A 26,719-nucleotide genomic window follows, 5' to 3' on the forward strand; every position below is an offset into this window, starting at 1 on the left:
AAACAGCTTATGCAGCTCAATATCAAAAAAACAAACAACCCAATCAAAAAACGGGTCGAGGGGCTTCCCTGGTGGCGCAGTGGTTGAGAATCTGCCTGCTAATGCAGGGGACACGGGTTCGAGCCCTGGTCTGGGAAGATCCCACATGCCGCGGAGCAACTGGGCCCGTGAGCCACAGTTACTGAGCCTGCGCGTCTGGAGCCTGTGCTCCGCAACAAGAGAGGCCGCAATAGTGAAGAGGCCCGTGCACCACGATGAAGAGTGGCCCCCGCTTGCCGCAACTGGAGAAAGCCCTCGCACAGAAACGAAGACCCAACACAGCCAAAAATAAATATAAAAATAAATAAATAAATAAGACCCGGTGCAACCAAATAAATAAATTAATTAAAAAAAAAAAAAGGGTCGAAGAACTAAATAGACATTTCTCCAAAGAAGATATACAGATGGCCAACAAACACATGAAAAGATACTCAACATCACTAATTATTAGAGAAATGCAAATCAAAACTACAGTGAGGTATCACCTCACACCAGTCAGAATGGCTATTATCAAAAAATCTACAAACAATAAATGCTGGAGAGGGTGTGGAGAAAAGGGAACCCTCTTGCACTGTTGGTGGGAATGTAAATTGATACAGCCACTATGGAAAACAGTATGGAGGTTCTTTAAAAAACTAAAAATAGAACTACCATATGACCCAGCAATCCCATTACTGGACATATACCCTGAGAAAACCATAATTCAAAAAGACACATGCAGCCCAATGTTCATAGCAGCACTATTTACAATAGCCAGGTCATGGAAGCAACCTAATTGTCCATCAACAGAGGAATGGATAAAGAAGATGTGGTATATATATATACAATGGAATATTACTCAGCCATAAAAAGGAATGAAATTGGGTCATTTGTAGAGATGTGGATGGGCCTAGAGACTATCATACACAGTGAAGTAAGTCAGAAAGAGAAAAATATCATATATTAACGCATACACATGGAATCTAGAAAAATGGTATACATGACCTTATTTGCAAAGCAGAAATAGAGACACAGATGTAGAGAACAAATGTATGGATACCAAGCGGGAAAGGGGTGGAATGGGAGGAATTGGCAGATTGGGATTGACACATACACACTATTGATACTATGTATAAAATAGACAACTGATGGGAACATACTGTATAGCACAGGGAACTCTACTTAATGCACTGTGGTGACCTAAATGGGAGGGAAATCAAAAGGGAGGGGATATATGTATATGTATGGCTGATTCATTTTGCTGTGCAGTAGAAGCTAATACAACATTGTAAAGCAACTATACTCCAATAAAAATTAATTTAATAAAAGAGAAAAACAAATATAATATTGCTTATATGTGGAATCTAAAAAATCATACAGATGAACTTATTTACAAAGCAGAAATAGAGACACAGACATAGAGAACAAATGTATGGATATCAAGGGGGAAGGGGTGGGTGGGAATAATTGGGAGATTGGGATTGACATATATACACTTCTATGTATAAAATAGATAACTAATGAGAAACTACTGTATAGCATAGGGAACTCTACTCAGTGCTCTGTGGTGACCCTTATGGGAAGGAAATCTAAAAAAGAGGGGATATATGTATACGTATAGCTGATTCACTTTGCTGTACAGCAGAAACTAACACAACATTGTAAAGCAACTATACTCCAAAAAACATTAATTAAAAAAAAAAAGAATAGTCCAAGGTTTTAAAGTTAAATAAGGATCTTGGTTAAGTTGACATATAACAACTTAGAAAATCATTTATCAGAATTATAATTTAAGAATTTATTTAGACCATTTGTATTCACATAGCTTAATTATTGGGACTGAGAACTGAGATCCCCTGCATGAATTTGACTTAATATTTGTTCCAGGAAATTCTTGCCCAGGAATATAAAGCTGTAGCCAATCAACAATTTCACTATTTGCTTCAGGAAATTCCTGAAAAGCAATTTATCCATATAGTTTGTCCTTCTGGCCAAACAGCTCTATCTCCTGTCAAGATAATAGATTGTTCACTTGACCAAATAGGTAGCTTATTAAAAAATTTACTTATCAAGACTCGTGTCAAGAAGCTGACTTTGCTTTGTCCCTCAATCCTCAACTATTATGTCAAAGACTGTCCCCCATCACAATTAGTTTTCTTATCTTGACAAACCTACCTTCAACCACTTAAGCCCAGATCCCCAAGCCCTTCCCCAATCTCCCCATCTGAGACATTACTAGAATCTCTCAAGGTAGTGTTCTCCCTTAACTGCAGCAGGCCTAATAAAAGTAGCTTTGATTGATCAACAGAAACTCTGAGTTAATAAATGTGTATTGCTTTAAGCTGAGAAATTTGTGCAAATATTGTTATGCAGCAATAGTAAACTAATAGGACCACATTGATAAAACCAGGGAACAATCATTGCTGTCTTCAGACCAAAAGTTATTAAGCCAGCCTAGTTTGTAAAAGATTAAACTTTATTACATGAACTTATGTTTTCATACTGACCTGCTTCTGATCCTGAGCTTATGTTCAATTTCTTTATTTCCTGAGAAATTTGGGAATATTAGAGTTATATAAGTGCTTATTTTTCTTTATGAATCAATTAGAATGGAGTTATTTGGATCTGAGAAACTATTTTATTTATTTATTTATTTATTTATTTATTTTGGCTGCATCAGGTCTTAGCTGCAGCACGTGAGATCTTCATTGAGGCATGCGGGATCTTTTGTTGTGGTGCATGGGCTCTTCATTGTGGTGCAGGGGCTTCTCTCTAGTTGTGGTGTGTGGGTTTTCCCTCCCTAGTTGTGGCACGTGGGCTCCAGAGTGCGAGGGCTCTGTAGTTTGCAGCACGCGGGCTCTCTCGTTGAGGCCTATGAGCTCCTTAGTTGTGGTGCGTGAGCTTAGTTGCCCCGTAGCATGTGGGATCTTAGTTCCCAGAACAGGGATCAAACCCACGTGCCCTGCATTGGAAGGCAGATTCTTTGCCACTGGACCACCAGGGAAGTCCCGGATTTGAGAGACTTTATAATTTAATTAATTTATATATTCTAGAGATAGGAAAACATCAAACACAATGAGGTAAATATTTTTCTCAATTACAGATACACAGACTTGCTAAGAGCTTGCAGCTTTAGTTCTACAACCTCAATCATAGATTAACATTAAATGCAGAGCCATAAACACTCACTAAAGCAGATCTCAGGGGATGTTCTACTTTCAGTGAGCATAAAGTGTTTTCTTGACTGAGTTGTGTTTACATATAGTCAAACAAACAAAGGCTAACAAACCAGATTCTCTATCATCTCTCACCTAACTGATCACCATTATATTCTGACAGAGATCACCTAATGATTAGATCATAAAACCAGATTCCCAAATAGTCCTGTCACCAATGAGGAAAAAATTGTTGATTGTGCATAAATATACACAAGATGCCTTCCTGACTATGAAATCAAGACTGTCCTAGTGGTCCAGTGTATCCACTGGTCCACGGGTCCAGCTGTGGAGTTAGACAAGACATGAATAGATGAATAGACTTGGTGAAGAACCAGAAAAAAGAAACAAAAGCTTCTATGGTTTACTCAGAGAACAATGATTTAGGCTGTTTTGGTATCAAAGAGTGGGGAGTAGGATGGCCAAAGGGGCCATATTAACTGATGACCTTGAATGTTAAAAAGTGCCATTGTGGGGAGGACCTTCAAGATGGGGGAGGAGTAAGACGTGGAGATCACCTTCCTCCACACAAATACATCAAAAATACATCTACATGTAGAACAGCTCCTACAGAACACCTCCTGAACGCTGGCAGAAGACCTCAGACTTCCCAAAAGGCAAAAAATTGCCCACGTACCTGGGTAGGGCAAAAGAAAAAAGAAAAAACAGAGACAAAAGAATAGGGATGGGACGTGCACCTCTGGGAGGGAGCTGTGAAGGAGGAAAAGTTTCCACACACTAGGAAGCCCCTTCACTGGTGGAAACAGGAGGTGGGCAGGGGGGAAGCTTCAGAGCCACGGAGGAGAGTGCAGCAACGGGTGCAGAGGGCAAAGCAGAGAGATTCCCTCACAGAGGATCAGTGCCGACCAGCACTCACCAGCCCAAGAGGCTTGTCTGCTCACCTGCCAGGGTGGCTGGGGGCTGGGAGCTGAGGCTTGGGTTTCGGAGGTCAGATCCCAGGGAGAGGACTGGGGTTGGCTGTGTGAACACAGCCTGAAGGGGGCCAGTGCGCCATAGCTAACCGGGAGGGAGTCTGGGAAAAAGTTTGGAACTGCTTAAGAGTCAAGAGACCATTGTTTCGGGGTGTGCAAGGGGAGGAGATTTAGAACACCGCCTAAATGAGCTTCAGAGATGGGCACGAGCCGCGACTGTCAGCGTGGACACCAGAGATGGGCATGAAACACTGCTGCAGCCACCAAGAATCCTGTGTGCAAGCACAGGTCACTATCCACACTTCCCCTCCCAGGAGCCTGTGCAGCCTGTCACTGCCAGGGTCCAGTGATCCAAGGACAAGTTCCCTGGGAGAACACACGGAATGCCTCAGGCTGTTGCAATGTCCTGCTGACCTCTGCTGCTGTGGGCTTGCCCCACATTCTGTACCCCTCCCTACCCCTGGTCTGAGTGAGCTAGAGCCCCCAATCAGCTGCTCCTTTAACCCCATCTTGTCTGGGCAAAGAACAGACACCAGAGGGCGACCTACATGCAGAGGCAGGGCCAAATCCAAAGCTGAACCCCAGGAGCTGTGCAAACAAAGAAGAGAAAGGGAAATTGCTCCATGCAGCCTCAGGAGCAGTGGATTAAATCCCCACAGTCAACTTGATGTACCTGCATCTGTGGAATACCTGAATAGACAATGAATCATCCCAAAATTGAGGCGGTGGACTTTGGGAGCAACTGTAGACATGGGGTTTGCTGTATGCGACTGACTAGTTTCTGATTTTTATGTTTATCTTAATATAGTTTTTAGCACTTGTTATCATTGGTGGATTTGTTTATTGGTTTGGTTGCTCTTCTTTTTTTAATAACAATAATTTTTTTTATTTTTATAATATTTTTTTTTATTTTAATAACTTTATTTTATTTTATTTTATTTTATTCTTGCTTTCTTTTTTTCTCCCTTTTCTTCTGAGCCATGTAGCTGAGAGAGTGTTGGTGCTCCGGCCGGGTGTCAGGCCTGAGCCTCTGAGGTAGGAGAGCCAAGTTAAGGACAGTGGACCACCAGAGACCTCCCGGCCCCACCTAATATCAATCAGCAAGAGATCTCCCAGAGATCTCCGTCTCAATGCTAAGACCCAGCTCCACTCAACAACCAGCAAGCTCCAGTGCTGGACACCCCATGCCAAACAACTAGCAAGACAGGAACACAACCCACCCATGAGCGGAGAGGCTACCTAAAATCATAATAAGTTCACAGACACCCCAAAACACACCACCAGACATGGTATTGCCCACCAGAAAGACAAGATCCAGCCTCATCCACCAGAACACAGGCACTAGTCCCCTCCACAACCCACTGAACCAACCTTACCCACTGGGGGCAGACACCAAAAACAACAGGAACTATGAACCTGCAGCCTGTGAAAAGAAGACCTCAAACACAGTAAGTTAAGCAAAATGAGAAGACAGAGAAATACGCAGCAGATGAAGGAGCAAAGTAAAAACCCACCAGACCAAACAAATGAAGAGGAAATAGGCAGTCTACCTGAAAAAGAATTCAAAGTAATGATAGTAAAGATGATCCAAAATCTTGGAAATAGGATGGAGAAAATACAAGAAGCATTTAACAAGGACCTAGAAGAACTAAAGAGCAAACAAACAAAGATGAACAGCACAATAAATGAAAATTAAAATTCTCTAGAAGGAATCACTAGCAGAATAACTGAGGCAGAAGAATGGATAAGTGACCTGGAAGATAAAATAGTGGAAATAACTACCACAGAGCAGAATAAAGAAAAAAGAATGAAAAGAATTGAGGACAGTCTCAGAGACCTCTGGGACAACATTAAACACACCAACATTTGAATTACAGGGGTCCCAGAAGAAGAAGAGAAAAAGAAAGGGACTGAGAAAATGTTTGAAGAGATTATGGTTGAAAACTTCCCTAATATGGGAAAGGAAATAGTCAATCAAGTCCAGGAAGCGCAAAGAGTACCGTACAGTATAAATCCAAGGAGAAACACGCCAATACACATATTACTTAAACTACCAAAAATTAAATACAAAGAAAAAATATTAAAAGCAGAAAGAGAAAAGGAACAAGTAACATACAAGGGAATCCCCATAAGGTTAACAGCTGATCTTTCAGCAGAAACTCTGCAAGCCAGAAGGGAGTGGCAGAACATATTTAAAGTGATGAAAGGGAATAACCTGCAACAAGATTACTCTACCCAGCAAGGATCTCATTCAGATTCGACGGAGAAATTAAACCTTTACACACAAGCAAAAGCTAAGAGAATTCAGGACCACCAAACCAGCTTTACAACAAATGCTATAGGAACTCCTCTAGGCAGGAAACACAAGAGAAGGAAAAGACCTACAATAACAAACCAAAAACAATTAAGAAAATGGTAATAAGACCATATGTATCGATAATTACCTTAAATGTAAATGGATTAAATGCTCCCACCAAAAGACATAGACTGGCTGAATGGATACAAAAACAAGACCTGTATATATGCTGTCTACAAGAGACCCACTTCAGACCTAGGGACACATACAGACTGAAAGTGAGGGGATGGAAAAAGATATTCCATGCAAATGGAAATCAAAAGAAAGCTGGAGTAGCAATTCTCATATCAAACAAAATAGACTTTAAAATAAAGATTATTACAAGGGACAAAGAAGGACACTACATAATGATCAAGGGATCAATCCAAGAAGAAGATATAACAATTGTAAATATTTATGTACCCAACATAGGAGCACCTCAATACATAAGGCAAATGCTAACAGTCATAAAAGGGGAAATTGACAGTAACACAGTAATAGTAGAGGGGGCTTCTCTGGTGGTGCAGTGATTAAGAATCCACCTGCCAAGCAGGGGACACGGGTTCAAGCCCTGGTCTGGGAAGATCCCACATGCCACGGAGCAGCTAAGCCTGTGCGCCACAACTACTGATCCTGTGCTCTAGAGCCCAAGAGCCACAACTACTGAACCTGTGTGCCACAACTAGTGAAGGCCATGCACCTAGAGCCCATGCTCCACAACAAGAGACGCCACAGCAATGAGAAGCCTGCACACTTCAACGAAGAGTAGCCCCCACTCACCACAACTAGAGAAAGCCCGTGTGCAGCAATGAAGACCCCACGCAGCCAAAAATAAATAACATAAATTATTAAAAAAATAGTAGGGGACTTTAACATCCCACTTTCACCAATGGACAGATCATTCAAAATGAAATAAACAAGGAAACACAAGCTTTACATGATACATTAAACAAGATGGACTTAATTGATATTTATAGGACATTCCATCCAAAAACAACAGAATGCACTTTCTTCTCAAGTGCTCATGGAACACTCTCCACGATAGATCATATCTTGGGTCACAAATCAAGCCTTGGTAAATTTAAGAAAATTGAAATCGTATCAAGTATCTTTTCCGACCACAACGCTATGAGACTAGATATCAATTACAGGAAAAGATCTGTAAAAAATACAAACACATGGAAGCTACACAATACACTACTAAATGACCAAGATATCACTGAAGAAATCTACGAGGAAATCAAAAAATACCTAGAAACAAATGACAATGAAAAGACGACGATCCAAAACCTTTGGGAAGCAGCAAAAGCAGTTCTAAGAGGGAAGTTTAGAGCAATACAATCCTACCTCAAGAAACAAGAAAAATCTCAATTAAACAACCTAACCTTACACCTAAAGCAATTAGAGAAAGAAGAACCAAAAAAACCCAAAGTTAGCAGAAGGAAAGAAATCATAAAGATCAGAGCAGAAATAAATGAAAAAGAAATGAAGGAAACAGTAGCAGAGATCAATAAAACTAAAAGCTGGTTCTTTGAGAAGATAAACAAAATTGATAAGCCATTAGCCAGACTCATCAAGGAAAAAAGGGAAAGAACTTAAATCAACAGAATTAGAAATGGAAAAAGGAGAAGTAACAACTGACCCTGCAGAAATACAAAGGATCTTGAGAGATTACTACAAGCAACTATATGCCAATAAAGTGGACAACCTGGAGAATGGACAAATTCTTAGAAAAGCACAACCTTCTGAGACTGAACCTGGAAGAAATAGAAAATGTAAACAGACCAATCACAAGCACTGAAATTGAGACTGTGATTAAAAATCTTCCAACAAACAAAAGTCCAGGACCAGATGGCTTCACAGATGAAATCTGTCAAACATTTAGAGAAGAGCTAACACCTATCCTTCTCAAAGTCTTCCAAAATATAGCAGAGGGAGGAACACTCCCAAACTCATTCTATGAGGCCACCATCACCCTGATACCAAAACCAAAGATGTCACAAAAACGGAAAACTACAGGCCAATATCACTGATGAACATAGATGCAAAAATCCTCAACAAAATCTAGCAAACAGAATCCAACAGCACATTAAAAGGATCATACACCATGATCAAGTGGGGTTTATACCAGCAATGCAAGGATTCTTCACTATATGCAAAGCAATCAATGTGATACACCATATTAACAAATTGAAGAATAAAAAACATATGATAATCTCAATAGATGCAGAAAAAGCTTTTGACAAAATTCAACACCCATTTATGATAAAAACCCTCCAGAAAGTAGGCATAGAGGGAACTTACCTGAACATAATAAAAGCCATATATGACAAACCCACAGCCAACATCATTCTCAATGGTGAAAACCTGAAACCATTTCCAGTAAGATCAGGAACAAGACAAGTTTACCCACACTCACCACTATTATTCAACATAGTTTTGGAAGTTTTAGCCACAGCAATCAGAGAAGAAAAAGAAATATAAGGAATCAAAATTGGAAAAGAAGAAGTAAAACTGTCACTGTTTGCAGATGACACGATACTATACATAGAGAATCCTAAAGATGCTACCAGAAAACTACTAGAGCTAATCAATGAATTTGGTAAAGTAGCAGGATACAAAATTAATGTACAGAAATCTCTTGCATTCCTATACACTAATGATGAAAATTCTGAAAGAGAAATTAAGGAAACAATCCCATTTACCATTGCAACAAAAAGAATAAAATACCTAGGAATAAACCTATCTAAGGAGACAAAAGACCTGTATGCAGAAAACTATAAGACACTGAGGAAAGAAATTAAAGATGATACAAACAGATGGAGAGATATACCATGTTCTTGGAATTGAAGAATCAATATTGTGAAAATGACTCTACTACCCAAAGCAACCTACAGATTCAATGCCATCTCTATCAAATTACCAATGGCATTTTTCACATAACTGAAACAAAAAATTCCACAATTTTTATGGAAACACAAAAGACCCTGAATAGCCAAAACAATCTTGAGAAAGAAAAACAGAGCTGGAGGAGTCAGGCTCCCTGACCTCAGATTATACTATAAAACTACAGTAATCAAGACAGTATGGTACTGGCCCAGAAACAGAAATATAGCTCAGTGGAACAGGATAGAAAGCCCAGAGATAAACCCACGGACATATGGTCACCTTATCTTTGATAAAGGAGGCAAGACTATACAATGGAGAAAAGACAGCCTCTTTTTTTCCTCTTCTTCTTTTGGTTTTGGGAAAATTGGACAGCTACATGTAAAAGAATGAAATTAGAACACTCCCTAACACCATACACAAAAATAAACTCAAAATAGATTAAAGACCTAAATGTAAGGCCAGGCACTATAAAACTCTTAGAGGAAAACATAGGCAGAACACTCTATGACATAAATCACAGCAAGATCCTTTTTGACCCACCTCCTAGAAAAATGGAAATAAAAACAAAAATAAACAAATGAGACCTAATGAAACTTCAAAGCTTTTGCACAGCAAAGAAACCATAAACAAGATGAAAAGACAGCCCTCATAATGGGAGAAAATATTTGGTAACAAAACAACTGACAAAGGATTAATCTCCAAAATATACAAGCAGCTCATGCAGCTCAATATCAAAAAAACAAACAACCCAATTGAAAAATGGGCAGAAGACCTAAATAGATATTTCTCCAATGAAGATATACAGATTGCCAACAAACACATGAAAGGATGCTCAACATCACTAATCATTAGAGAAATGCAAATCAAAACTACAATGAGGTATCCCCTCACACCAGTCAGAATGGCCATGATCAAAAAATCTACAAACAGTAAATGCTGGAGAGGGTGTGGAGAAAAGGGAACCCTCTTGCACTGTTGGTGGGAATGTAAATTGATACAGCCACTATGGAGAACAGTATGGAGGTTCCTTAAAAAACTAAAAATTGAACTACCATATGATGCAGCAATCCCACTCCTGGGCGTTTACTCTTAGAAAACCATAATTCAAAAAGAGTCACGTACCACTATGTTCATTGAAGCACTGTTTACAATAGCCAGGTCATGGAAGCAACCTAAGTGTCCATTGACAGATGAATGGATAAAGAAGATGTGGCACATATATACAATGGAATATTACTCAGCCATAAAAAGAAACGAAATTGAGTTATTTGTAGTGAGATGGATGGACATAGAGACTGTCATACAGAGTGAAGTAAGTCAAAAAGAGAAAAATAAATACCGTATGCTAACACATATATATGGAATCTAAAAAAAAAAAAAGAAAGAATTGGTTCTGAAGAACCTAAGGGCAGGACAGGAATAAGGACGCAGATGTAGAGAATGGACTTGAGGACATGGGGAGGGGGAAGGGTAAGCTGGGACGAAGTGAGAGAGTGGCATGGACTTTTATATACTACCAAATGTAAAATAGATAGCTAGTGGGAAGCAGCTGCATAGCACAGGGAGATCGGCTCAGTGCTTTGTGACCACCTAGAGCGGTGGGATAGGGAGGGTGGGAGGGAGATGCAAGAGGGAGGGGATATGGGGATATATGTATATGCATAGCTGATTCACTTTGTTATAAAGCAGAAACTAACACCATTGTAAAGCAATTATACTCCAATAAAGATGTTAAAAAATGTTTATTTATTTTATTTATTTTCGGCTGCATTGGGTCTTCCTTGCTGCGTGCAAGCTTTCTCTCTTTGGGGTGAGCGCGGGCTACTCTTTGTTGCGGTACACAGGATTCTCATTGCGGTGGCTTCTCTTGTTGCAGAGCACAGGCTCTAGGCGCATGGGCTTCAGTAGTTGTGGTACATGGGCTTAGTTGCTCCATGGCATGTGGGATCTTCCCGGACCAGGGCTTGAACCCGTGTCGCCTGCATTGGCAGGCGGATTCTTAACCACTGCACCACCAGGGAAGCCCACTATACTTCTTTTTAAAAAGGTAACATTACAACTTCATACGAATATAAAAATGAATAGATGTTAAAGATTTAATTTAACTCATTAATGAGGAAATTGGTGAGGTATTACAAGTTTAAGGGAAAATTAAAAAAAATAAAATTTGCAAATCAGGAATATTGAAATAAATGTGCAAATCGAAGTAATACTGGGCTCAGGGGTGGCGGGTGGGAAGGAAGAAAAGTTAATTGACTCTCTACCAAGCAGAACTTACACATTTATAGACAATAATTAGTGTGCATTGTTATCAGTTACAACTTACAGAACTGTAAAGTAACTCAAGAATAATGAAAGAGTAGAATCAGATATTTGGAAAGGTGTGATCTAAATAATACATATTCTTTTACATTGAAGCATAATTTTTTCCCTACAGTGCACTTGACTGGCTTAATAGTGGGAAAGAGGCAGGGCAGATTTGCGAACTGCTTTAGGCTTAAAAACTGTGCAACTGTTAGTTGTTCAGATGTCGTGAGTGGGAAGGAGAGGTCAAAGGTCATTGATTACCCGTGTGGCGTTTGCCATAGTGTTTAGTGGTTGCTTCATGTGGGCCAGGATAATAACCTGCAGGGTGTTGGGGGCAATGAAGGGAAAAGTGAGGAAATATTTTAAGAAGGGATCATTTTAGAAACTCAAGCTTTGTGATGGTAAAGGGGTCTTTTGGTGGTGAGGGGGAGGGTTGCCATACACTGCATTATCACTAGACCCCCCCTTTTAAGGTCACATCAAATAATCATGTAACCTAAGTGAAAATGGTGTGCTTACTCTGCGTGGAAGCTCCTGGCTAAGTCCTTTGGTTTCCTCTTTTGGGATTAGAGTATATTGCCTTTTTTGGTGCACTTGATCAGGAGTCATTTGTGGACCTACAGAAAAGCTTCAAGAGGGAATTTAGGAAAGTCCTAAAGGGAACCATGGGAGACATTGCTCAGTACTTTTCTTTTTCCCCAGCGTGAATTTGATAAGAGAATATTCTGACTAAGGAAAAAAAAGTGGGAGGAGGAACTGAAGAAATATTACCCTTTCTTCTAAAAGTTTGTGGGAAAAGGCAATTATATGACCAGGAATCTTTTTCATATTTAAAACATGAAGAACACTAGGTTCTTTGTTTATAGCTATATTACTGTTTGCTTAGCTTAAGGTCCTTTGAAACTCAGTTTTATATCCAAGATCTGCTCTAAACTAGTCAACTTGCTGTTCTGGTTTCCCAACATTTCAAAATTTCACCTTAAATTAATATATCTTTTCTGTTTACCCTATGTATGAATATGAGGTACTACATATTTTTGTTCCGTGTTTAAGGAAGGAAGGGAGGGAGGGAGGGAGCAAGGACAGTAATGGAGGAAGAAGGGAAGAAAGAGAGAGAGAGAAAAAAAGGAAAAGTTGGGGGGAACCCTGATTCTCATTGCAATTTGATCACTAGCTTGTTACAGTAGAGTTAGTCTGGTCACTATTGTAGATCTAGGATCTCCTTTTCTTGTTTTGAGCACTGGGAAGTAGTAAAACCCCCCAACCACAACTTTCCTTAAACTTCATTATTTTTGCATTTATACCATCAATCAATCAATATTATTCAGTGCCTCATACGTACCAAGTCATATACTGGAGGCTGGGGATATGGTAGTGAATTACGGCATCCTTGCCCTGTTTAGAGTTTTGCTCTCATGGGAGATACTAAAAAATAAACACACATAAGTAAAATAAAGTTTAATACAGGATGCTAAGTAAAAGAGACCTTTTTTGTTACTCGTATATTGATGACTTAGGAGCTAAATCTGAGGTTAAAAAATGTGTTGAGTGCTTCAGATTCTAAAGACAACAGCAAAGAACTGGGGACAAACATCCCATCGAGGCTTGGCCAGCTCCCCTTTCTTCATTTCCATTCAGTCTCTCTTAGAGGGGAGTAGAGAGGGATGGAGAGAGAAAGAGAGAAGCAGCTCTCTAAAGTGAGAGTGCTTGGCATTTTCTCCTCTTCTACTTGGTGGAGTTGAGGAGGTGTCTCCTAAAAGTCAAGTGAGTGTTTGTTAACTCCAAAAGCTAAGTGAGAGAAGCTGCAAGAAAGCCACTCATAGAGGTTGGGGGTATCTGCAAGAAAGTGAGACTGCATCTTATTTTCTCTTGGATCATCAGCTTATGCATGTACTTGCTGATCAGCCTCTATGCCATTTTAACATAGAGGGAAAAAAACCTGGAAACAAATGACAGAACAGAGAGAGGAAGTGGCCTATCCTTGAAACTTTGCATGGCAAGGATATGAGAGTTCTGCAGTTCAAGTAGACACTGTAAACTGTAGATGGACTCGAGCTGACCTTCTCTTACCTCACCTGGTGAGTAGGTTTTGACACTAAGAGCTTTGTGGTGTACCACTAGGGCAGCTGCTGTGGGAAGGTTGGAAGACATGAGGCAGGGTGAGACTGTCTAAGTGAAGGACCTCTCTGGGTGTTCTGAAGAATCAGCAGTTGGAGGCTTGCTGCAAGAGGAACATGAAAGGCCGTGGGGGTCTTACCCACAGAAGGCTCAGTGACCAAGAGAGAACCACTGACAGGCACCTGGTTATATAAGATCTTGGCTATTTTTCCTATTTTTTCCCTTTTCATCCCCAATTCCAGAAGCCCTAATATTGGTAGGAATGGAGAGGAATTGAGAAGGAACATGCTGAGAAAGAGAATGAGACTGAGGTTTAAAAATGAACTAGACTAATTTTTAATAACTGAAAGTGACTGAACATCTTTGAGAGCTGCCTGAGTTATTGTTAAGAGGCAGGAGAGGAAAATTGAACTGTGCAAGGTTGAAGCCAGTGATTGGAAAAAAATAAAACTGTTTCATGCTCATTTCTCCATAGATTTTGAACTATAAATAAACTGATTACAGATAAGTGGGATAATTTTATTTGGTATTAGTGCTGTGAAGAGAATAGAGTAATAAGTAGAAAGTAATTATGAAGATGGGAGTGGATAGGAGGCTACTTTAGCTGTGGTGGTCTAGGAAGCCTCTTTGGGTTGAGAATTTCCATGATGAGAGAGAGCCACTCATTCCAAACTCTGGGGCAAAAGTGTAAAATGACCCAGGTAAGATCAAGAAAAATGGTCGGTATGGCTGGAGTTTAGTTAGTTAGGCAGGCAGTGATAGAAGATACTTCTGGTAAAACGGGCAGAAAGCCAAGTAACAGAGGGCCTTGTAGGCCATGGTAAAATATTTTGATAGCAATTTTGCTTTCCTCAAAAAATTTTCAAACAGTTTCTTGGCCCTACCCTCTTTGTAGAAGACTCTAAATTTGTTAATATAATTTTATTTAATGGGTCACACATATTATATAATTCTAAATACTTCTGGTCTCAGAGGTAAGAAACTATTAAGATATCTTACATTTGTTCTCTTATGACCACAATGCTACTCCTATATCAAGCTAGTTATACAAAATTCATTTATGCTATTTGATTTTTCATCTCACGCAACTCTACATTCCTGAGGATTAAATTCTTGCCCATCACGGGGGTGCACATACTTAAGTAGTTATAACGGACGTCTAGATTCTAGATGGTATATCTGTTTGCTCTAAGACTGAAATGATGGGTCCAAATGTTGTTGTAAATAATTCATATTAATCATGCCCAAAGAAAGAAGAACAAACTATTAATTTACTAGCAAATAGAAAATGTGTGGAAAATTATGAAAGCATGGCAGCTAAAAGTTCTGCTCTTTGATATTTATGATTTAACTCCCAGAAGAGTAAACCTTTCCTCTTGGACTTAGCTACAAACTCCAGAGATGGAAATCTCTGGCCGGAGCAGTGCGTGTTGTCTCTCATTAGAGCCAGTTCTTCCATAACCACGTGAAAGAATGCATAGACTGCAAGGGACGTGTGCTCAGCCCTGTAGCAGCAGTGTTCCTGACTTCTGTAATATGAATTACACCATCTCTCAGTATAATCCTTAAACTTCTATCTCCTACACTTGTGCAAATAGTCACTCTGAATCCAACATGATACCTTTTAGTTAATCCTGGAACATTAAGTATTGCAGCTGTTTCATGGAAGAAACTGAGAGAAAAATTTCTGTTCAGTATGGAAATAACTCTATAAAGCTCATGACAAATGAAGACTTGTGAATAGTATATCAGTTATTGCAGTCATCATTATAGCAGTATATTTCCTTGGGTTCTTATGGGAAATGACTTTCTTTGGCACATTCTTGGGAATTATTTCCTGTGTTCCGTTAGCTCCGTGGGATGATGTCCTAAAATGACGGATGCAGTTCTATTGTTTTGTTAGAATGCTCTATAACTGCTCTTAGGGCATATTATATTCTCTTTGACTATTATCTGAGAATATGATTCATAGTTTAGTATGAATGTTTTCCTAAAAAAACCACTTAATGAACAAGAAGGAAGCTTGTTCTGGTGGAAAGAGTAATAAACAGCAGAGCAGGTAATCCTTGTTCTAGTTGGTGATTCCACTGCTAAGTATATGACCTGTGGCAAGTTACTTTAGCTGTAGTGTCTGTTTCTTTATCTGTAACTTATTTAAAAAATCTTCTTTAGTTTATGTTTTCTATTATTGTAAGATTTTTCAGCATTTAGTAAATATTAACTCTGTAACTAAAAATCCTGTTGGGGAGACAAAATTGAAGTACAGAAATTATGGAAAATATATAATCAACTACTGACACGTATGTTAATAAGGGATATTGGTTGCAAGCAACAGAAGTCCACTGACTAAGCAAAAACTGAAGTTGTTTCAAAAGTTTTTGGAGACTCTCACAATCAGTTGGAGGCTAGGTAGGAGACCAGGCTTGGGAATGGGGAGGATTTCAGGTAGCTCTGAAGAGCAAAGAAGCAGGAAGTACAGTCTTGTCAGGATGCTGCTGTTATGTTGACACCCTGTATATGATTATCAACCATTTGTTTTGTTCTTGCCTCACTTGTTCATAGTGTAGGATGAAAGCATTCAATGGGCTGATGTGCCCACCCACAGGCGCTATTTAGAGATGGGAGCCTGACAGGCCCCAACAGTTATTCTCCAACTGTGATAATACACAAAGAAGAGAAATCATTTCCTAAAAGGATGTTAGAGTGCTATTAAGAAGTAGAATGGCTAATGACAAATGTCCCCTATGTATTAAATTGCAGAGGCTAGAGAAACTAGTTCAGTTTACACTGGTATGACTGAGAGACTTTGTGAAAAAGGCTGGATAAATAGAAGTTGAGATGAAGGCCATGAAGGGAGATTAAAAATTCTTCACCAAAGAAAGCGACAAACAAACAAACAAAACAAAGAAAAACGTATGAAAGCCACCAAAATTCAGTCTGTGAGACTTTCAGTATTGTTTCTAGTCAACTACATTGCATCTTTTAGTTCTCAGAGGGGCTTTATGGTTGGTCACTCATGGGAAACAGAACAGTGTAACTGTTTGCATAGTCTATTCTCTAAACCTAGCAAAACTGTATCTTCACGTCAGAGATCACTCTCACTCATTTTCCAAAGCTATCCTAAAAATGCATAGTTAAATTCCCCAGGGCACTGAGGAATTTACGGTTCCTCAGTCTCCTCATCCATTCAGAGGACATGTCCTCCCCTACATTATTAAAACAATAAGCACAAAAGTATATTTAAAAAGAGCTAATACAAGAGGTAAGAAATCATACACATTTGTTGTGGTTATCATTTATTATTGTGTAACATTTTCTTCTCCCTTTTTACGAAGACTTTGTTGATTAATTGGAATAGGGTGGTTTATGTCATAATATTGCTTGTCGTTTCCGGTGACAGAGGCATACATACTCTTTCCACAAGACTCCATCGTTGTGCATGGCAGCAGCCATCCCTTGATTAACCAGTCTCAAAGACTATTAATGGCCAATAGGACTACACCTAAGACTTCTGTGGCTAAGCTGTTTAAGTTAAATTTTAACTCTCCTTTGATCGTAATATGGTTAGATCTTATTTCATTTTTCACAGAGAAAAATGAAATTTTTTATGGTAGCAACATGAGAACAAGTGAAGACCCCGCTTGTCTCTGTCTCCTAAAACCTATTTCAAATATAACATTTTCATGGCTATAAACTTGGGGATTCCTCTGTGCTGAGCACGCCATTAGGGACTCAATAAATATCAGTTGATTTAATTCAAATTTACACCTGGAAACCGATAGAGAAGTGCTTCTTCCTGTTGGCTGTCATGAAATTACATTACGGTTGTTGGTGATAGTTCTGTAAAGCAGAGCTCTCACTTTTCCCCAGAAGTAGTCAGAAAAGCAAATAACTCTCTAGATAACATGGGTAAACATGAATAAAATATATTCACAGTATCCTACCTTGATGATGGATGTGCAAATCTGTCTGCTCTTAGATGTTCAAGAAAGAGAAAAAAAAAACCCCTTGTAATTTCCTTATCAAAACTGGTGAAAGTAAACAAGCAACCATGTAAATTGGAAAAAGTCTGTAAGTCTGGAATATTTAAAAAAAATATCTTTTATGTATTAGCTTGTTGTTCTTGGTGGCAAAAGGAGAGCAGTGATTATTGACTTTTCCTTGTTTAATTTCGTTTTTCTTGCTGAAAGTGATAATTGACAGTTGACACAAGTGGATGAGAAAACAGCGAAAGTGCATTTTCCCCCAATTAGATGTGAAGAATATGTGCTGTTTGTGGTAAATTTCTGCCCATAAGGCTGGCTAGGATGCCAGTAGTTAGTGGGCTGCTATGGTTAACACTGGTGCACAGAAGGAATAGAAATGTGAAGACAGACCCAGTCTGTGAGAGGTGTGTTGTCAGGGCCAAGCCAGCAGCTGGCTTTGTAGACACCTCACAGAACCCTGTGAGGGGGCTTTATTTTGGTGAATTTATCACAGTAAGTGATTTGGCCCTGACTTGTCTAGGCTTGAAGCCCTGAAGCTTTAGTCAGCTCATGAAATGGATGCATTTCTCAGTGATGGTTTCATGTAAACCACATTTACAAGGTTGATACCCAAAATTTAGTGCCAATTTATTAATTTTTAATGAGAAGTACAGTTGTCACAATAGTCAGAAAACCATAGTCTGTGATCGGTTCATTCTCTTTCTGTAGATAATTGAACATGAGATGTAAAATTATAACCTGAAACTTACTTGATGAATGTGAAATCAGAACTAAGGGAATTGGTTAGATAAACATTTCTTAGCTGTTAATGCATTCAGGACACAGTCAACTTAACTGACCTGAGTGCTTTTCTTCTCTCTTTTATACCTCTTGTTATCAGTCATTGTGTCCTAAGCTTAACCATTTAAGGTTCATATTCCCTCATTTCCCAGTCTCAGGGAAAAACTAATCCTTCATGTACTGACTTCAGGGGAATTTTACTTTAAACTTTTACTGTAACTGGTTATCATTTATAAAGTATAAATTAAGATTGCAAGTGCAGTTTTAAAAATGTGTATATGGGCAGCACATAGAAATCACAAGTATTCTCAGCATACCTGAGAGTTTAACAAAGTTGAGTAATACTGAACTTCTGAGAAAATGAGTTGACTGTTATCCACTGTTAAAGAAAGCTAGGAAGGGATTTGTCCAATTGCAGACTAGAGGAGAAACAGCAGATCTGAAGGACAGAAAAAATTCTGGTTTCTAAAGAAGTGTTCTGTGGTAAGAATACCTTGTCATGCCTTTTTATGACCTGGACAAAATAGCCATTACACCGTCCATGTAACTCTCCTTGGAGTCTACCTCCCCACCCCCCCGTCCTGCCATATACATTATTTTGGCCTCAAAACTGTTAGGAAAGTCATGTTTAATATGCAGTTTCAAACTTTTTATCCCACACTCACCTTAATTTTCCCTTACCTGTTCAGTAAGGTCTGGTATGAAGACAAAGAAAGTAAAGGAAAGAACTCGAGGATTGCTCAGTGTCCATTTCCACATTTCCCATCCCCGGATTCAGAGATCCTTGTGGGACAGAATCCCCTGAAGAGGCCTGTAGTCTAGGCCATCACTAGCACTTGGGTACACAAGTATCATTTTGAGGGGTGATCTAGAATAGACCTGAACCCAATTGCTCATTTGTATTACAAACAAAAACAATGTCCATTCCTTCCATTTCAAAAAGCACATTTTGAAAGGATTTTGTCCTTTTGTCCTGACTTTGCTGGTTCCCAGACCACTGTGTTTTTGTAAATGGGATTTCCTAAAGATGTTCAAGGTAAAACGGTTGATTAAAGAGGAGACTCTGTTTGAGGGGAGGCAACGATGGTCCAGTTGGAAGGAGAATTCTTGCCTCAGGTAAGGAGGAGGGAATGAGCTTATATTTCTGCGAAGAGAAGCTAGAAGGAGGGAACCTGCTTGTTGGGAGGGAAAGTTTTCCAATAGCAGCGGGAAGGGCACATATTTTGAAGTCACACAGCCTTACGTTTGAATCCCGTCTTATCCCTTACCAATAGAGTAATGGTGGACAAGTTACCCAGCTTTTCTGCTTTAGTCTCATCAGTATAATGAGGGAAGAAGACATCTAGGTTACAGAATTTATTATGACATCAAACGAGATCACATGAACAAAGTGCCTAGACCACTGTGGTGTTCAAATGCTAGTTTCTTTCTTCTTCTTAACCCATGATGTTTAATTGTAACCACGTAAAAAAAGAGGACTTCTGGGATAATAACCTTTTCATTCTAGTTGATTGAAAGTTTCTCTTCCCTTAATGTGATTGCCCTGGTAAAACCTAGAGAAGAGCTCTTTCACGCCTTGTCTGCAGACATCCCTGCCGGCAATCTCTTTCCCTGATTCGTTTAGTGTACTTACCCTCGCTATGATCACCCATAAGAGAGGAGATTGGTTCAATTTGGCAATGAGGAGGATATTTCACTGTCCCTCAGTGGCAGTAATGACCCTTCTGCCCTTGGGGAGAGAGATAATAGGGGCTACTGAGTTGTTTGAAAGTTTCATCTATATAGTTTTGTCCTTTTCCACTTTTGCCCATTTGATCTAAAGCTTCTTTTTTTCTTTCTTTTTTAATACTTGATGACATCCAAGGCTGGGGTCTGGAGGTGGTTCATTTCATATACTGTTATATTCTCATTTGTTTTTTGGATCTTTCAAGATGGGTCCAGTTATCGTAGCTTTTTCATTTTTTTTTAGAATTAAGCAACTTGTGGACCCTTTGGTTCTTAGACTTCTTCACCTTCTGTGTGTACTCTGAACACCATAAATGCGATATTATAGTGAATCAACATTTTCACCAAGGAGAACCAAATCTAATCTCACTAAAATTGTTATTCAAATGTGAGAGCCAACACTATGATTACCTGCGGGCCCGGGGCATGAAATGAGAATAGGAAAACAAGAGTATAAAATAAGGCAGATTGTTTTCCAACAGGAATATAGACATATAATTAAAATGGTTTTCAACTTGCAGACACAGCCTAGATTTGACTATATCCGGGTTGGCAAGGGACACCAACGAATGCCTTGTTTCTTTGACGAACAATGAAAACATTTCATTAAAAAAGTACATTTTCAACAGTGATGTCGTAGACTGCAAATCCAATCACCTAAACAGAAGATATTTGGACAGAATATGGTTACTAGGTACCTAAAAAGAAATCTAATTTGGAAAATGCTGATTACTTGATTTTCTACAGTTACTAAGGAGACCTCAAAGAATAAATGTTTGTAGTTGAATTTAAGTTGTAGAAAATTCTGGTAAAGTTTTTCAAGTTGTTTTTAATACATTGAGTGAATCAGAGGTGAGAAATGTTCTAAATCAATAACCAGCATTCGAATGTGACTTTTATATAATTTCTCAAGAGGAGATCTAGGAGACCCAAGGCATTGTAACTTCTAGTCAAGCCCAGACAACTTGCCACCTTGTTCTCTTAAGAGACGGGCTGAACACATGGGAATGACAAAAGGCTACCCGCTTGGGAGTCTATTGATTTTCACATGTTATTTTCCCTTCTGCTTGCCTCTCCCACTAATTTCTCATTCCCTGCTATTTCTTTCACTGCCAGCATGGCAGAGAAAAAGAAAATGTGGTTATTGGTACACACTGGTGGGTATTGTACATATTGGAACTTTGAGTAAGATTTTCTATTTCCATTTACAATGCAAGAGTGCATACAGAGCAAGGGCGTTCTTCTACAGTCCTAATGGTCTCTGGCCAGAAAATGACTGATATCCAGGTGAATTTTGAAATTGTTGTTTAGAATGACCTTTAAATGTGTTGCTTTACAGGTAATTAGAACTTAAATTAGATTTCAGAAAGCCAGCAAAGCGAGGTGGTAAAGGAATAAGCTCTGGAACAGAATCTTGATTCTACATCTTATTAGTTATGTAACTCCGGGTAAACTACTTAACTTCTTTGTGCCTTAGTTTCTTCATTTGTATAATGAAGCTAATCCTAATATCTACCAGGTAGGCTTGTTGTGGATCAAATATATTGATATATAAAGCATTTAGAACATGCTTGGATCATGATAAATACAGTTTAAGTGTTTGCTATCACAGGTCCACAATCCCTTATTTGCAATTCTAAAATTGAAAACCTGAAAAAAATTGGCGCATATTGTAGCGAACTCATTAAGTGGTTAAGATCTGACTGAAAATTATCTGTGGCAATTTATAGGCTCACTTTACCCCACTTTGTGTAAATACAGTTGTCACTTGGTATCTGCAGGGTATTGGTTTCAGGCCCCCCTGCAGATACCAAAATTCCTAGATGCTTAAGTCTCTAATATAAAATGGTGTAGTACTGGCATATAACCTACATATATCCTCCCATATACTTAAAATCGTCTCTAGATTACTCATAGTACCTAACACAATGTAAATGCTATGTAAATAGTTACTAGCCTGTGGCAAATTCAAGTTTATTTTTTGGAACTTTCTGGAATTTTCTTTTTTTACGAATATTTTTAGTCCGTGGTTGGTTGAATCCCCAGATGCAGAACCCGTGGATATGGAGGGCCTATTATGTATTAATGACTGAGGAAGTATTAATATGTTTGATTAAAAGCAACTGCCAGCCTCCCCTAAGGTTGTTACATAAGATAGTCATGACTTTCTAAAATCCAAGACATTCTGAATTCCAAAAGACATCACGTCCCAAGGGTTTTGCAGCGGGATAGTGGATCTGTGTTGCTACTATTTCAAGTGATAGGATAGTAGATCCAATCTTGTTTTTTATTTGTTGGAAACAAAACAAATGATTTGAAAATGTGGAAGCTTTCTTTTTTAAAAAATTTTATTTTATTGAAGTATAGTTGATTTACAATGTTGTGTTAATATCTCTTGTACAGCAAGGTGATTCAGTTATACATACATATACATTCTTTTTCATATTCTTTTGCATTATGGTTTATCACAGGATATTGAATATAGTTCCCTGTGCTATACAGTAGGACCTTGTTGTTTATCCATTCTATATATAATAGTTTGCATCTGCTAACCCCAAACTCTCAATCCATCTCTCCCCCCCCCCCCCTTTGGCAACCACAAGTCTGTCTTCTATGTCTGAGTCTGTTTCTGTTTCATAGATAAGTTCATTTGTGTCGTATTTTAGATTGAAAATGTGGAAGTTTTCATAACAAGATAGAGTTACATAACACATAACACAGTGATCTGCCAAGATTGGAGAATGGATGTCCTGGTTAATCAGATGTTCTGATTAGTACAGAGTTGATATATATATATATGTATATATACGTGATATACATGGATTACAAATTTTTAAAGAGTTTGTATTAGGTATTGTCAACCGAAAAACTTCCTTCAGTGAGTGCAGCCTATATTTATTGAGTACTTTCTTTGTCCCAAATACTGTGCTAAACAATTTACATGAATTTTTATTTAATCTTCTCAACAGCCCTATAAAGCAAGTTTGATCACCATCTCACTTTAGACATAAATTAAGAGGTCACCTAGGTGGTTAGTGAGACTCTAACCTAAGTCTTGGCACTCTAAAATCTGTGCCCTTATCTATGAATTGATTATTCTTTGATGATTCAAAATTTGTGACCCATGACATTATTGTGTTCCAAAGGCATCGTTAGGAACACTAATAATAATAATAATAGCATTTATTATGCCTTTACTATATCCAGTTGTGCTAAAAGTAGAATCATAACTCAGCTGTGAACAAGTGTCAGTTAAAAGGGTCGATTCAAAACATCTCAACAAACTGTTTCACTATATTTATTCAGTCATATGATTCATTACTCAGTGGTTTATCATTCAGGATAAAAGATGAATAAAACACAGGTCTTGCTTTTTAAGAGATTATAATCCCAGGTTAAGTGGTTGCTCTGAAGGTTAATAGATATACTTAACTTTTTATTTCAATTTAGAGTTAATAATGAGCTAGTTCACATAAAATATAGAAAACTTACAACCATAAAGGTCTATTATTCCCCTAACAATCTTTATGCAATAATTTTCATATGTGTTACATCTATATGTATTATAAATCCCACACAAAAATTTTATAATTTTTGACCTAAACACCTAGCTATATTTTAATATATATAATTTTAAAGCGATTAAGTAGGGAAATAATATTTTACATTAGCTCATGTATTTACATTTACATCCAAGTATTTTTATTCCTTCTTGAAGATCTGAGTTTTCATTTTCCTTTAGCCTAAAGAATTTTATTTAGCATTTCAGCAGATCTGTTAGGTGACAAATTTTCTTAGTTTTCTTTTTTTTTTTTTTTTGTGAGTTTAATTTTTATTTATTTATTTATGGCTGTGTTGGGTCTTCATTTCTGTGCGAGGGCTTTCTCTAGTTGCGGCAAGCAGGGGCCACTCCTCATCGCGGTGCGCGGGCCTCTCATTATCGTGGCCTCTCTTGTTGCAGAGCACAGGCTCCAGACGCGCAGGCCTAGCAATTGTGGCTCACGGGCCTAGTTGCTCCACGGCATGTGGGATCCTCCCAGACCAGGGCTCAAACCTGTGTCCCCTGCATTGGCAGGCAGATTCTCAACCACTGCGCCACCAGGGAAGCCCCTTAGTTTTCTTTTATTTGAAAACATTGTTTCACCTTCATTTTTGCAAGATGTATTTGCTGCATATGAAATCCTGGATTGACACAGTTTTTTCTTTCAACACCCTGAAGATATTGTTTCATGAATTTCTGGCCTCCATAGTTTCAGTTGAAAAGACTGTGATCATTTGAACCATTTTCTCCTGTGTAATTGTGTCATTTTTTTCTGACTGCTTGCAAGATTTTATCTTTTTCTTTGATTTTCAGCAGTTAGATGATGATGTGTCTACACATAGCTCCTTTATATTTATCATGTTCTGGGTTCACCAAGCTTCTATGTTTATGTGTTTCACCAAATTTGGGAAAATTTTGGCTATTTCTTCGAATACTTATTCTGCCATAATTCTTTTCATCCCGGGCCTCCAATTACACGTGTTAGATCTTTTGACATTGAGTTCTCTGAGGCTCTATTAATTTTCTTCTAATTTTTTTGGTTTATTTTTCAGATTGGATATTTTCTATTGTATTCTCAAGCTCACTGACTGTTTTCTCTGTCACCTCTATTTTGTTTTCAAGCCTATCCAAGGATTTTTTTTTTTAATTTCAGAGATTTCATTTTTCAGTTTTAGAATTCATTAGTTTCTTTTGCATAATTTCTATGTCTTTACTGAGCTTCCCTAACTTTCCATTCATTACCAGAATATTTTTCTTTACCACACTGAGTATAGTTATAATAGCTGCTCTAAAAATCCTTGACTGTGTTAAAATTAAATACAAAATGGAGCCCAGACTTGAAAACTCCCTGAGCAGACAAAACCACTTAAACCACGTAAGTGTAACTTAATTTAGCTTATTTTGCAAAACAAGTGAAACTTAACTTGGACTGCTTCTTGTAAATGCTTCTGATAATCATAAAAGAAACTTAAGTTGTCTTCCTAAAAATGGTATCAGGTAATCCCTTTTAACCAATCCCCTGCAATCTGGAAACCCCCATTATAATAATCAACCATTTTCACTTTATAAACTGTCCTGTAATGTCATCCGCCTGAGCTTCATATTAGTTTTAAATCTGAAAGCTCCCAGTTCACAAACTGTTCTTATATGCACAATAAACTCCTAATAAATACTATATTTTGGTTTGGTGGTTTTAATTTTCTTATTTCTAGATTTTTGACATCTAGTAATTTCAATTTCTGGATCATCCAGGGTTGATATTTATATTGTCTTTTCTCTTGAGAATGGGTAAAATTTTCCTGCTTTTTAAAAAAAACATATGTTTAGGGCGTAGAGCCCAAGATGGCTGCATGCATGTAGTACCCTTGTGAACCCAGCGGGGATGGTTCTTGTTATCTCCTTGAAGCCCACGTCTGGCCCTCCCTCCTGTGCTTATGATGTGAGCTGTTGTAGCGGGGGAGACGAGAGCAATGGCAGGGAGCCTCACTTGGGTGGCAGGCAGGAGCCTATGGGGCCAGGTGCCGCTGGCCTGCAGAAGCTTCTCTCTGGGTGTTCCTAGATTGTTCCATGTAAGGGTCACCCTCCCGCCCCACAAAGTGGTTGATTGGTGGAATGAGAAGAGGGCCATATTTGGGGTATATGACAACATCGGGATCCTGGGAAACTTTGAAAAGCACCCCAAAGAACTGATCAAGGGCCCCATATGTCTTCAAGGCTGGAAGGGGAATGAATTGCAGCGTTGTATCCGAAAGAAGAGAATGGTTGGAAATCGGATGTTCATTGATGACCTGCACAACCTGAACAAATGCATCATCTATCTCTAAAAACGCTTTAACCGGCATGTACAAGTACTGGTAGAAGAGAAAGCTGGGAACTGTGGAAGAGTCATATCTCTCACCCAAGAGAAGGGGAAAGTACTTTTCCTTATGAGGAAAGGGATTTGTATGTTCTCAAGAATAAAATGGGACTTCTTCGTAAAAAAAAAAAAATATATATATATATATATATATATATATTTAGAAAATTTAGATTATATCGTGGACATTGTCAGTGTTATGTTGTGGATTCTGTTATAGTCTTCCAAAAATTCTGATTTTTTTGTTCATTTTGGTAGGTAATAAACTTAGTTGGACTCAAACTTCAAACTCTGTCTCTTGTGTGGTAACTAAAATCACAGTTAAGTTCTATCATCTTTATCTGAATTTTTCTGACACACATATGATTTGGGAGCCAGCTAAAGATTAAAAGTATATATTGAGATGTAATTTACAATTTTGTATAGCATAAGTGTACAGTTTGATAAATTTTAGTAAACCTAAGCATTTGTGCAACATCATCACAATTCCACTTTAGAACATTTCCATCACTCCCAA

General features: G+C 38.4%; 1 long non-coding RNA gene and 1 pseudogene across 2 annotated transcripts in view; both read left to right on the forward strand.

The window, feature by feature from the left end:
- LOC309631808 overlaps positions 1-26,719 on the forward strand; it is an 85,304-nt gene that overhangs the window by 12,622 nt on the left and 45,963 nt on the right. The gene's annotated exons all lie outside the window — the stretch shown is intronic.
- On the forward strand, positions 22,956-26,335 carry LOC309631764 (large ribosomal subunit protein mL51 pseudogene; annotated as a pseudogene). The gene has a single exon. The product of its transcript is annotated as a large ribosomal subunit protein mL51 pseudogene (transcript).

The sequence above is a fragment of the Balaenoptera borealis genome, assembly GCF_965194805.1.
Source record: "Balaenoptera borealis genome assembly, chromosome: 7".
Lineage (NCBI taxonomy): Eukaryota > Metazoa > Chordata > Mammalia > Artiodactyla > Balaenopteridae > Balaenoptera > Balaenoptera borealis.